The 14,105-nt window shown below is 43.5% G+C and overlaps 1 long non-coding RNA gene and 1 pseudogene across 1 annotated transcript in view; one reads left to right on the forward strand and one right to left on the reverse strand.

The window, feature by feature from the left end:
- LOC134487066 (uncharacterized) overlaps positions 1 to 10,568 on the reverse strand; it is a 30,961-nt gene extending 20,393 nt beyond the window's left edge. Inside the window, exon 1 of the long non-coding RNA XR_010066784.1 lies at positions 10,455 to 10,568. This is a non-coding gene — a long non-coding RNA (uncharacterized LOC134487066). The remainder of the gene's footprint in view (positions 1 to 10,454) is intronic.
- A 1,450-nt stretch (positions 10,569 to 12,018) lies between these two features.
- LOC120103339 (small nucleolar RNA SNORA17) lies at positions 12,019 to 12,141 on the forward strand (annotated as a pseudogene).
- Positions 12,142 to 14,105: the final 1,964 nt, after the last annotated feature.

Consider the following 14,105-nt stretch of genomic DNA (forward strand, 5'->3'; position numbering starts at 1 on the left):
TATGGCCCATGCATATACAGCCACCCAATTAGACAAGATGGATGAAGCAAAGAAGTGCAGGCTGACAGGAGCTGGATGTAGATCTCTCCTGAGAGACACACCCAGAATACAGCAAATACAGAGGCGAATGCCAGCAGCAAACCACTGAACTGAGAATAGGACCCCCGTTGAAGGAATCAGAGAAAGAACTGGAAGAGCTTGAAGGGGCTCGAGACCCCATATGTACAACAATGCCAAGCAACCAGAGCTCCCAGGGACTAAGCCACTACCTAAAGACTATACATGGACTGACCCTGGACTCTGACCTCATAGGTAACAATGAATATCCTAGTAAGAGCACCAGTGGAAGGGGAAGCCCTGGGTCCTGCTAAGACTGAAACCCCAGTGATCTAGACTGTTGCGGGGAGGGGAGCAATGGGGGGAGGGTGGGGAGGGGAACACCCATAAGGAAGGGGAGGTTGGTGGGGATTGTTTGCCCGGAAAACGGGAAAGGGAATAACACTCGAAATGTATATAAGAAATACTCAGGTTAATAAAAAATAATAGTTAATCCTTCACAGATTAATAAAAATATATGTAGATGTAAAAAAATAAAGGCATGTATTGACTTTGAAAAAAAACAAAAAAAGAATTATAAGGCATGTTTTTTATTGTCATATTTAGCACTTTATGTACTTTCTGGCTTTATTTTCTATGTGTTCAGTATTAGATAATTGCACACTCGATAGCAGGAGTAGCTTCAAACATAGGACATTTATAATCTGTGTTTCAGGCTATAAATTCCTTGAGGGGCAGCTATTGATACAAATGAAATGTTTGTTAGTGATTGGAAAAATGATAAATGTTAGGGTGTGTGTGCTTTGTTTCTTCTGGGGTCTTGAAGGAGGGATGGTGTGATCTGCAGGCTATATCACTGGCTTGACTTGTTTAAAGTACCACTTCCTCTAACATAATGTAGTTCGTCCTCACTCTTTACATCCCTACTTTACATAGTCAAAGCAGTCTTTACCTCACAGGAACTGTTCAGTTAATAAGATCCGAATGGGTGTACTCTTAGCAACCTGTACAAAGTCTTTTGACAAGTAATGAGTGCAGAGATTCAGCATTGGGCTGATGTATATGTACTTCACACTCTAAGATGAGCTCATGCATTGGGATTAATTTATTTTGTGAATTTCTCATGAGTCCTTCCCATTTGACTTAAATATAAAGTACGGATTTTATTCCCATGTGTTAAGTATAGATATGTTAAGAGGGAAAACAAAAAAAATAGTTATAAGAGCTGGGCAATTATTCATAGAGTAATTGAACTGAAAGATTTTATCCCCAAGACATTCTGGAGGATGTCACAGTAGGACAGAGGCAATATAGTCCTCATTCACATGCTTATAAGCTTAACTCCAATCCAGATTCAGGAGCAGCTGATCAGAGGCTCAGTCCTGTCCTACTGTTGAAGGTTCCTGCTGTTTTGCTTTTGCTTTTGTTTTGATAATGGATGGGTATGTGGACATACACGAACACATGTGTATGTGGAGGCCAGGAGACAACTTCAAAGGTTGTTTCTTAGGAACTGTCTACCTTGTTTTTTTGAGACAGGGCTTTCCTTGTCTTGAGCGCCCTGATTAGATTAGTTTGTCAAGGCAACAAACCCCAAGGCTCTGCTTGTCTCTTGATTCGCTAGTGCTGGGATTTCAGGGGTGTATCATCAGGCCTTTAAAAAAACCCATAGATATCGGGGATCTAATTCAGGTCTTTTTGATACAAAGCTAACAGTTTACAAATCGAGCTACCTCTTCAGTCTTCTTGAGGAGTTTTTGAGATAGAAAAAAATACTTAGCAGATTGAGGATATTAGTCTTGTGACCGAATTACTTGGAGAAATTCAACATGGAAGCAGTTACATGGGGGATCTTAGGGGCCCGGAGCCTGCAAAAGTCTCAGATCTTTTATTAGTAGGCCAGGAAATGGTACTGTATTGACCTCAGTTTAGGTCAGGAAGGTCTTTATAGTACTGAAGAAGACGTAGAGAGCTTTCCAGCATCGGGAGGTCATTTCTGCTGAAGCTGAGGAGAAAGCAGGTAACAAATGAGAAAGGACCACCATTCCAGAGGATGGAGGGAGTGTGACACTGAGCTCTGGGTCTGAGAGTGTATCATGCAAATGATCAGAGGCCACCGCAGGATTCGGGAGCACGGCTGTATATTGCAAAGAAACTTCTTAAAGAGTACCATTACGATGAGCTCAGTCATGCGACAGGAGGAAAAGGGAGCAAACATAAAATATAAAGGTGGTCAGAGAGGGTAGAGAACAGTCCTGAGTCTACTCAGTAATGCTTCATTTTGTGTTCAGATGCTGGATTTTGCCTTCACAGCAGAAGGCTTTAAGATGAAGATAAGCAAAGCCTCTCGCTGCAGGGGTGTTTGTTGTTTTAGGGGAGACTATGGAACTTCTCCCTCTGCTTGCTGTGGCAGCTGACACTTCACTGTACTTGGATGAGCTCTTGAAACCGCAGTGGTGTCCTTAGACTTACTCTCGGACGGTTCAAGAAAGCTCGTTGACTCTGGATGCACCACCGACACGCATCGCCAGGGTGTAGTCTTGGAGCTACAGAGTGGACCACTGTGGAGTGGGTATGGGTCAAAATAGAGACGGGCACTAATAGGCACTATTTTTCATTGTATAATATCCTAAAATCCAGTCGCATTGGTTTCAAGATCCTGAATGTTTTAAGTGTTCAGTGGATTACTGTACTTCACAGGAGAGGTTTGGTGAAAATACTGTCCATTCCTGTAAGTAACTCATTACGTGGCCTAATGAACCATTGTCAGAAATCAGATGGGTGTAGTCTGAAGGCTTTCTAAGTGCCTACTAGGCCTCCAAGTTACTTTGGGAGGAGACAATGAAGATAAAAATAACTACATGTACATGAAAAGTTAAAGACCTTATTTTAGGTATTGAATCTTGTTCAGATATTTTTTCATGAAATTTTTATTGGATATTTTCTTTATTTACATTTCAAATGTTATCTCCATTCCCCTCCAGAAACCACCTATCCCATTCCCCCTCCCCTTGCTTCTATAAGGGTACTCTCCCACCCACCCACGCACTTCTTCCCACCTCCCTGCCCTGGCATTTCTCTACACTAGAGCATCTAGCTGTCATAGGACCTCTTCTCCAATTGATGGCTGACAAGGCCCATCCTCTGCTACATATGCAGCTGGAGCCATGGGTCACTCCATGTGTTCTCTTTGGTTGGTGGTTTAGTTCCTGGGAGCTCTGGGGTGTCTGGTTGGTTGATGTTGTTGTTCTTCCTATGGGGATGCAAACATTTTCAGCTCCTTCAGTCCTTTCTCTAACTCCTCTATTGGGGACCCAATTCTGAGTTCAATGCTTGACTGTGAGCATCCACCTTTGTATTTGTCAGGCTCTGGCAGAGCCTTTCAGGTGGCAGCTATATTAGGCTCCTGTCAGCAAGTACTTCTTGGCATCCACAATAGTGTCTGGGTTTGGTGGCTGTATATGGGATGGATGACCAGATGTGGCAGTTTCTAGATGGCCTTTCCCTCAGTCTCTGCGTTACATTTTGTCTCCGTATTTCCTCCTGTCATTATTTGGTCCCCCCTTCTGAGAAAGACTGAAGCATCCACATGTTGGTATTCTCTTTTCTTCAGCTTCATACGGTCTGTTAATTGTATCTTGGGTAATCCAAACTTTGGGGCTAATATTCACTTATCAGTGAGTGCATACCATGTGTGTTCTGTTGTGATTAGATTACCTCACTCAGGATGATATTTTGTAGTTCCGTCCATTTGCCTATGAATTTCATGATGTCATTGTTTTCGATAGCAGATTAGTACTCCATTGTATAGATGGACCATATTTTCTGTATCCATTCCTCTGTTGAAGGACATCTGAATTTTTTCTAGCTTTTGGCTATTATAAATAAGGCTGCTATGAACATAGTGTAGTATTTGTCCTTGCTATATGTTGGAGAATGTTTTGGGTATATGTCCATGAGTGGTATAGCTGGGTCTTCAGGAAGCACTATGTCCAATTTTCTGAGGAACCCTCAGACTTATGTCCAGAGTGCTTGTACCAGCTTGCAATCTCACCAACAATGGAGGAGTGTTCCTCTTTCTCCACATCCTTGCCAGCATCTGCTGTCACTTGAGTTTTTTTTCTTCTTTATTAACTTGAGTATTTCTTATTTACATTTCGATTATTATTCCCCTTCCCGGTTTCCAGGCCAACATCCACCTAACCCCTCCCCCTCCCTTCTATATGGGCTTCCCCTCTCCATCCTCCCCCCATTACCACCGTCCCCCCAACAATCACGTTCACTGGGGGTTCAGTCTTGGCAGGACCAAGGGCTTCCCCTTCTACTGGTGCTCTTACTAGGCTATTCATTGCTACCTATGAGGTCAGAGTCCAGGGTCAGTCCATGTATAGTCTTTGGGTAGTGGCTTAGTCCCTGGAAGCTCTGGTTGGTTGGCATTGTTGTTCATATGAGGTCTCGAGCCCCTTCAATCTCTTTCAGTCCTTTCTCTGATTCCTTCAACGGGGGTCCCAATCTCAGTTCAGTGGATTGCTGCTGGCATTTGCCTATGTATTTGCTGTATTCTGGGTGTGTCTCTCAGGAAAGATCCACATCCGGTTCCTGTCAGCCTGCACTTCTTTGCTTCATCCATCTTATCTAATTGGGTGGCTGTATATGTATGGGCCACATGTGGGGCAGGCTCTGAATGGGTGTTACTTCTGCCTCTGTTCTAAACTTTGCCTCCCTATTCCCTGCCAAGGGTTTTCTTGTTCCCCTTTTAAAGAAGGGGTGAAGCATTCGCATTTTGGTCATCCTTCTTGAGTTTCATGTGTTCTGTGCATCTAGGGTAATTCAAGCATTTGGGCTAATAGCCACTTATCAATGAGTGCATGCCATATGTGTTTTTCTGTGATTGGGTTACCTCACTCAGGATGATATTTTCCAATTCCAACCATTTGCCTATGAATTTCATAAAGTCATTGTTTTTGATAGCTGAGTAATATTCCATTGTGTAGATGTACCACATTTTCTGTATCCATTCCTCTGTTGAAGGGCATCTGGGTTCTTTCCAGCTTCTGGCTATTATAAATAAGGTTGTTATGAACATAGTGGAGCACGTGTCTTTTTTATATGTTGGGGCATCTTTTGGGTATATGCCCAAGAGAGGTATAGCTGGGTCCTCAGGTAGTTCAATGTCCAGTTTTCTGAGGAACATCCAGACTGATTTCCACAATGGTTGTACCAGTCTGCAACCCCACCAACAATGGAGGAGTGTTCCTCTCTCTCCACATCCTCGCCAGCATTTCCTGTCACCTGAGTTTTTGATCTTAGCCCTTCTGACTGGTGTGAGATGGAATCTCAGGGTTGTTTTGATTTTCATTTCCCTGATGACTAAGGATGTTGAACATTTCTTTAGGTGCTTCTCAGCCATTCGGTATTCCTCAGCTGAGAATTCTTTGTTTAGCTCTGCAGCCCATTTTTAAATAGGGTTATTTGATGCTCTGGAGTCTAACTTATTGAGTTCTTTATACATATTGGATATTAGCCCTCTATCACATATAGGGTTGGTAAAGATCTTTTCCCAATCTGATTGCTGTTTTGTCCTATTGACAGTGTCCTTTGCCTTACAGAAGCTTTGCAATTTTATGAAGTCCCATTTGTCGTCTCTTGATCTTAGATCATAAGCATTGGTGTTTTGTTCAGGAAATTTTCCCTAGTGTCCATATGCTCGAGGTTCTTCCCGACTTCCTCTTCTATTAGTTTGAGTGTATTTGGTTTTATGTATAGGTCCTTGATCCACTTAGACTTGAGCTTTGTACAAGGTGATAAGAATGGATTGATTTGCATTCTTCTACACGTTGGCCTCCAGTTGAACTAGCACCATTTGTTGTAAATGCTGTCTTTTTTTCCACTGGATGGTTTTAGCTCATTTGTCAAAGATCAAGTGATCATAGGTGTGTGGGTCCATTTCTGGTTCTTCAGTTCTATTCCATTGATCTACCTGCCTGTTTCTGTACTAATGCCATATGGTTTTTATTATGATTGCTTGAGGTCATGGATGGTGATTTCCCCAGAAGTTGTTTTATTGTTGAAAATAGTTTTCACTATCCTGTGGTTTTGTTATTCTAAATGGTTTTGCAAATTGCTCTTTATAACTCCATGAAGAATTGTATTGGAATTTTTTTGGGGATTGCATCGAATCTGAAGATTGCTTTTGGCAAGGTGGCCATTTTTACTATATTAATCCTGCCAAGCCATGAGCACGTGTGATCTTTCCATTTTCTGAGATCTTTGATTTGTTTCTTCAGAGACTGAAGTTTTCTTCGTACAGATCTTTCACTTGCTTGATTAGAGTCAAACCAAGGTATTTTATATTATTTGGGTCTATTATGAAGGGTGTCATTTCCCTAATTTCTTTCTCAACCTGTTTATCCTTTGAGTAGAGGAAGGCTACTGATTTGTTTGAGTTAATTTTATACCCAGCCACTTTGCTGAAGTTGTTTATTAGGTTTAGGAGTTCCCTGATGGAATTTTGGTAGTCACATAAATATACTATCATATCATCTTCAAATAGTGATATTTTTACTTCTTCCTTTCCCATTTTTATCCCTTTGACTTCCTTTTGTTGTCTGATTGCTTTGTCTAGGACTTCAAGTACTATATTGAGTAAGTAGGGAGAGAGTGAGCAGCCTTGTCTAGTCCCTGATTTTAGTGGGATTGCTTCAAGTTTCTCTTCATTTAGTTTGATGTTGGCTTCTGCGTTGCTGGATATTGCTCTAAAGACAGGAAAATGGTGATTCAGATGTGCTATAAGATTTTATTGTAAAGCCAATATTTTTACCTAGAAAGACATTAAATATTATATTAGGAAATGTGAGCATTCCAGTCTTGGGGCAATGACTACAGTTTTCTGGAATTAATGTTTTCTACTTGAAGACTGCAATTCTCTGCACATTTTTTTTTTTGCCATAAGGAGACAATGATGGTTTGTGTAATCTCATTCCCGTTGGCCACAGTACTTCTGTGGCAGACATGGCAGTGCACTGGAACAGACTTAAATAAAGTTCTGCTGACTGCACAGTGGAGCGATGATTAATAGCAAAGCAGCCAGGTCCACCCAGAGTGATTGCTTCATAGCTCATTGTCTCAGGGTCGCACATTCTTTATTAAAACAGTGGATTGATTTTTCTGCTTTCATAGCTTTTTTGGGATAAGGTGATGCATTTATTGCCCGGCTCCAGCAGCAGCTTGCAGCTGTGCACTTGCTTTCTAGTTACTGCACATGTGGGAATGCGCATGGATGAGTATGGAGAGGGTGAGTGCTGAGTTATTGTGCAAAGTTCTGGGCCGGACACTAGGACATCAGATTATCTTTGCTGTTTGTTGGATCCCCAGGGCTCAGGGAAAAACCTTTTGAACTTATAACTTTCTTAATGTAGCTTTTCCTTTGTCTACAGTGTGTGACAGCACTTGGTCTGTGTAGCTCGGCTGGATTGTACAGTTAAGACTCTAGAGAGGAGATTAGGAAGGCAGGACGACTGGTGCCAAACTCAAGCTCATGCTACCATGAATCGTGGACCTGCCATTTACTCTGTGTGATTGTCAGGAAGTGACTTTGCTTGGACAGTAAGATGCTTGCTCATTGAATCAAAGCTCTTTGTACACCAAGCTGACAACCCATTCTTGGCACTCTGGCTGGTTCTGGTCACTCCTGCTGACTTGTGCCACTTCGGTGGAGGCCTGTTAGTTTCTGCTGGATTGTGCTGCCCTTGCTGATTCATGTATGGTGCCACTTTTGAACTGAACTGTTGATATCCTAACAAACAGAGATTGGAATTGCCCCACAAGAATTGCTTCTGAACAGGCCCACATCCCCTGGTCCTATTTACCATCTTCCCCCGCCTACCTTTAGACAGTGGGCTATAAGGTAGGTATCTAAGTATTTGAGAACCCTTATTAAAGTAGGTTCTGAAAAATATCTAAGCCTACAAAACACAAACACACACATAGATAAATATGTAGACACATGTAGAGACACATACTCAGACATACACACACAGACATATACACAGATACATACACAGACACGTGTGCGTACACAGAGAGAGACATACATATACATACACAATTACAGCAGATAAAATGCTCATTTTTTTCATCTTTATTAACTTGAGTATTTCTTATTTACATTTCGATTGTTATTCCCCTTCCCGGTTTCCGGGCCAACATCCCCCTAACCCCTCCTCCCCCCCTTCTCTATGGGTGTTCCCCTCCCCATCCTCCCCCCATTACCGCCCTCCCCCCAACAATCACGTTCACTGGGGGTTCAGTCTTGGCAGGACCAAGGGCTTCCCCATCCACTGGTGCTCTTACTAGGCTATTCATTGCTACCTATGAGGTTGGAGCCCAGGGTCAGTCCATGTGTAGACTTTGGGTAGTGGCTTAGTCCCTGGAAGCTCTGGTTGCTTGGCATTGTTGTTCATATGGGGTCTCAAGCCCCTTCAAGCTCTTTCAGACCTTTCTCTGATTCCTTCAATGGGGGTCCCATTCCCAGTTCAGTGGTTTGCTGCTGGCATTCGCCTCTGTATTTGCTGTATTCTGGCTGTGTCTCTCAGGACAGATCTACATCTGGTTCCTGTCGGTCTGCACTTCTTTGCTTCATCCATCTTGTCTAATTGGGTGGCTGTATATGTATGGGCCACATGTGGGGCGGGCTCTGAATGGGTGTTCCTTCAGTCTCTGTTCTAAACTTTGCCTCCCTATTCCCTCCCAAGGGTATTCTTGTTCCCCTGATAAAATGCTCATTAAAAAACTGTGTTGACTAGGCTAAATTGCCTCATTTTCTTGAATAAGTCTAATGTGAGTTTGAAGGAAGAATGTGTCTTTATCAGACAAAACATCTTAGGACAAGGTGATAACTTGTTTTCTAATAATTATAAATCTCAGTGCACTTTGAACATAAGATAAAGTCCAGGAACATATCTGACTTTAATTGCTACCTTTCTGGTTCTAGAGAGTTTAAAAAAATCTAATAAATATCTCACAGGAAAAGTTGACACTGTATTTATGTAGCCCTGGTCTTTTCTTTGCCCTGAAGAGGAATATACATCATCATTGTCTTCTTTTACTCCGATATAGCAGACCTTTGCAGCATGGACAAGAGGCATGGCCAAGCTTCATTTCCCTTGTTAATCTTGGAAAGCAGTAAAACCCTGTTGGAGAGTGTGTACATTTTGTTTTCTCAACAGAGATTCCTACTCAGAGTTAAGAATCATCACTTTGTAAAATGGCTTCTGGTACAGGAAAAAAGTCAGGTATAAGTCAAGTGAGCCCAAGGATAAGTGAATGGTTGAGGACATTGGCTATCTAATAAAGGCATGCCTCTTGCCTAATGGGATTTCCTAGAGGTATCAATGTATGGGGCTATGGTAAAGTTTATACCCAGAGATATGTCCACATTAGAGATGTAAAACAGTCTATCTGGTCATTGTCTGGTGTTGAGGCTACTTAAAGTATGTCAGATTCTTTAAATGATTTAAGTTATTGTACCAATGTTCGTATATTATTAATAGAAAATAATTTGAAAATAGGAATGAAAAGTGAGACCAAAAGGAAATACAAATATTGGAAACTACAAAGGAGCCTCAGATCACCATAGCAACAAGAAGACAAGCCATAATTTGTTGGACAATTCTCAGCAGGAGTCAAATTTGGAGGGAACTTCCTGTAGCCCAGTGTCAGAAGCAACTATGATCCGCTCTGCAGGCACGATGTTGGTGTGGTGGTAAGACACTGTTCCTACATGGAGGTCATTCAGAAATCCTGGGAGCAATATCATCAATGTCATCGTACACTCAAAGACTGTGTTAAAATACAGGGCTGGAAAGAAGCCTGAGCACGAAGCACTTGTTGGAAAAGCAAGAGTTCTGGAATTCAGATTCCCAGAAGCCATATACATGGCAGGTGAACTTAGTAGCCTGCCTGAATCTCCAGCCTTTTATATCTGTGGGTTCTAGGATTGAGAGACTCTGCCTCAAAGGGTTAAGGTAGAAAGGCAGCTTAGGAAGAGTCCAGATACAAACCTGGAACCTCAACATATATACATGCACACCTTTATATAAGCACTTGCATATATATGCACATGAACAGGAAACATGTACAACACACACACACACACACACACACAGAGAGAGACAGAGAAAGACAGACAGAGAGAGAGAGAGAGAGAGAGAGAGAGAGAGAGAGAGAGAGAGAGAGAACAAAATGGTCATTTTAACCATGTCAAAACACACAAGTTATTAGGAACACCTGCATCCCTATGCACCTTCCTGATTACCAACTTTCAGACCTTTTCTGAAATGAAATGAAAACCCTATACTCCTTGCACAATGCCCTCCCTGGCAGCCTCAGATACTCACTATGTTGCCCAGGTTGACTTCAAACTTATTCCCCACAATCTTCAGCCTTGAGTACTGTGATTATGTGAGCCATCATGCCTAGCACAATTTGCTATTTTCTCAATGTGGCAAGCATTGTAGTTTCACAATTCCTTGTATTATGATGCAGTAAATAGAATTAGGTAGCAGAACACTACTTTTATACTTTAACTCAAGTATTTGTAATCTTATCTAGAAGGACTGATTTTTCAGGAGAAAAGATGACCTCTTTCTTATCTGAAAGCACCAGGAGGGGCATTTGGAGAGAGGCATCTTCTCTAAGTGGGTGTTCTGGGATTTCTGCAGAGGGGTGTACACAGGGGAACTCTTACATTGGTTTGGAAGCTCACAAAAATTTGGATCAAGTTTGTTGAAAAGTGTAAGAGAGCAGAAGGTTTCTGAAGCATCTTAGAATTGATCACAATGCTAAGGGTTGGCTGAGTCCTGTTCATGTGAGGTTAATCCCGGTGAGGAAAGAGAAAGCCGCATAGCTTTTCCTGTAGGAAAAGGAAGCCGGAGTGAAGGTCAGGACATCTGGAATGAAACAAGTCTATCTCAGTCCCCAGGGGAAACTCTGAGATGACCGGTCTTAGAGGGTTGATGGGTGGCTTTAAAGTTAGAGACCTTGCAACACCTGTGATACAGGCTATAGCTGGAACTTGTCATTCTTGCTTTTGGTGTGCTAAGAAGCTAGGGTTATGATTCTGCCTTGTCCTGATATTTAGCTTGAGTTTGAGGTACATGAGTCATAGTGGGGATTTGATCTGTGGGAAAAAAACCCATATATTGAAATGTAAAATCTTTTTGCATTGGGTTACACTCCCTGATGATCACATTTTCTCCAATATTATTGCCTTCTTGCTACCCACCCAGTTACTCAGTGAGTTCAGCGTTCATGGATTGTTTTTACTCATAGCTTCCTTTCCAGTCTCAGAGTCATGGTCCTTATTTAAGTTGTTTTGTACAGATGACTACTAGAGTCTTCCAACTGGCTCTCTACCAAGGACCAAGGGCCTCTTCTCCAATTGATGGCTGACAAGGCCATCCTCTGCTACATATGTAGCTGGAGCAATGGGTCACTCCATGTGTTCTCTTTGGTTGGTGGTTTAGTCCCTGGGAGCTCTGGGGTGTCTGGTTGGTTGATATTGTTGTTCTTCCTAATTCTTCTTAAAACTTTTGCCAAAATAGATGTCCTAAGAGACTGTTTAACACACTCTTCTTAGATTATTGTTCTCTTTAAACCTAAGAACAGTTGGATTTCTGTGGCTACAGGCTGTACATCTGTAGATTTAATTAAACACATATGGAAAACAGTTTTTAAAGCATTCACCTATACTGGGCATGTGCTGATTTTTTTTTCTCGTCGTTATTTCTTAACCAAACCAGGATAATGATTATGTACCTAACATTTACACTGGGCTAGTTATAAGAAATAATTTATAAATTATTTAGAGAATTCTGGGTTGGACATAGGTTATGTGTACCAAGCCATTTCATATAAATGAGAACTATATGCGATAATGGTGCCATCAAAATTAACAGAGACTCCGTCCCTAGAGGCACTGCAGGTGTGGATGCTATATCACATCTGCATCCATAAGTTGCAGAGATGGGAGAGGCTAGCCTGGCTGTGTTCGGATCTGATCTGAGTGATCAGTAGCCTAACATCTCCTGAAAGAAGCAAATATGAGACAATCATCACGTCCATGTCACGGAGGCACAGAAAGGCTCCCAGGTTGGAGAGCAAGCTGGAGACTAGAAGAATCCCACCTGGGACCATGAACACCAGGCAGGATAAGCCTGAGACAGAGACCCTCACATGAGACTCAAGACAACCACTAGACCAGCGTCATGGAGGCCCAAACCAGGAGCTAGTCTGAGATGACCACCAGTCTGGCATTGCACAGGCCTGGGGCGGGGCAGACTATGCCTGAGGTGACTTCTGCTCATGCCATAATGCATGAGTGGGGTGACTGCAGATGCCACTAAGAGGAACAAGTAAGTAGTGGAGAAATGGAAGAGAAAGAAAACCAGAAGGATTTGGACGCAATTAAGAGAGGTAAGCTGGAGACTCAAGGGTGTGAGTAACCAGGTATGCCACCAGGGACCATGGTGGAATCCTGGCTTGTGCTACCACCAGTGGCCACATAAGGGTCAGTGGCCTTGCAGCAGCAGGGGCCTGTTACTACCAAAGAATAGACCTTGGCTGCCACCGGGGACATGTTAATGTCTGAGGGCTGTGCAGAACTGGTCCTACCTCTCACCTAGGCATCATGGGAGAGCTGGTCTTAGGCATGTGTGAGCAGGAGAGCTGACCTCTCCTAACCAGCTGCAGTGCTCAGGAGATCAGGTGTGGGACCCAGAACGTTGTGGGAGTTGCGGGTGAGCCAGCCCTGTGTGAACAAGCATGGGAGAGCTGGTCTTGCTACTTTTCTCCCAGGTGGAGGCAAGGATGCGGGAGAGATACTTTTCTTTCCTCTTGACCCTCACTACCTGTGGCAGGTGGGAGACCTGGCCTTGTGGTCATACAGCGGGAGAGCTGTCCCTGTTCCTCACCAGCTGTAGTACTCTTGGGAACTTGAGCTCCATACCTCTCCTGTACAGCAGGGTAGAGCTGACCCTGTGGCAGGGGCACAGGTAAGCATCAGCCTCAAGGGTGTGAGCATGGGAGAACTGGTCCCACCACTTATTTGCAATGAGATAACATGATCCAGGGAGAGATACCAACACCCCTCACCCCTTGCCACCTATGGCAGGCAGGAGAGCTGGCCCTGAGGTCATCAGAGCAGAAGGGCTGGCCTTAACTCTCACCTGCTACAGCACTCAGGAGAGCTGGCCCTGGATGTGGGGGTTGCTGGTCATCTAGCCCTGAGGGCATGAGCATTAGAGATCTGGTCCTTCCTATTGTCTACCGTGTAGTGGTGTAAGCAAGGGATGGGTACCTTCTCTCCCCTTTACCCTCTCCACCTACTGTGTGCAGGAGAGCTAGCCCTGCCAGGGTCATGAGAGCAAAAGAGCTGTCCCTACCCCTCGGCTGCAGCATTCTAAATAGCAAGCCACGCACCTCACCTGGGCAATATAGTAGGAGTGACTCTGAATGTCTGGGTTGCAGGTAAGCCAGTCCCAAAGGTATGAATGAGCTCAGGAGAGCTTCTTGTCTGCTGGACAGAGGTGCAGGTGAGGAAGAGGCATGCTCCTGCCTTCCCAACTGGCCCCAGCTGCAGAACCTGGGAGAGTGGGCCTTATATCTCACCTGTGCGGCAGAGTAGAGCTGGCCCTGGTGGTGGTGGTAGTGGTGGTGGTGGCAGTGGTTCTGGCAGTGGTTCTGGCTAATTAGTCCTGAAGGCACGAGAGAGGGAGAGCCTGTGGGATGAGCAGCTCAGATACCTCTTAGACCCAGATATAGGACTTTGAATTGGGCGACCCCAATATCTACATTGATGGATTTCTGGAATGCACAAAGGAGCCAGTCTTACAGATCCAAATCTACAGGAGGATCTCCATGACACAGGGCAACAACAGGATATCTGAGAGGAGTCCCGGTGAGATTCTGGTATTGATAGAGTAGCAGAAGACAGAGGCCCTGTATCAAACCAACAAGTCATTGCAATGAACATTTGCAAGCAAGGAAGT

The sequence above is a fragment of the Rattus norvegicus genome, chromosome 5 (genome assembly GCF_036323735.1).
Source record: "Rattus norvegicus strain BN/NHsdMcwi chromosome 5, GRCr8, whole genome shotgun sequence".
Lineage (NCBI taxonomy): Eukaryota > Metazoa > Chordata > Mammalia > Rodentia > Muridae > Rattus > Rattus norvegicus.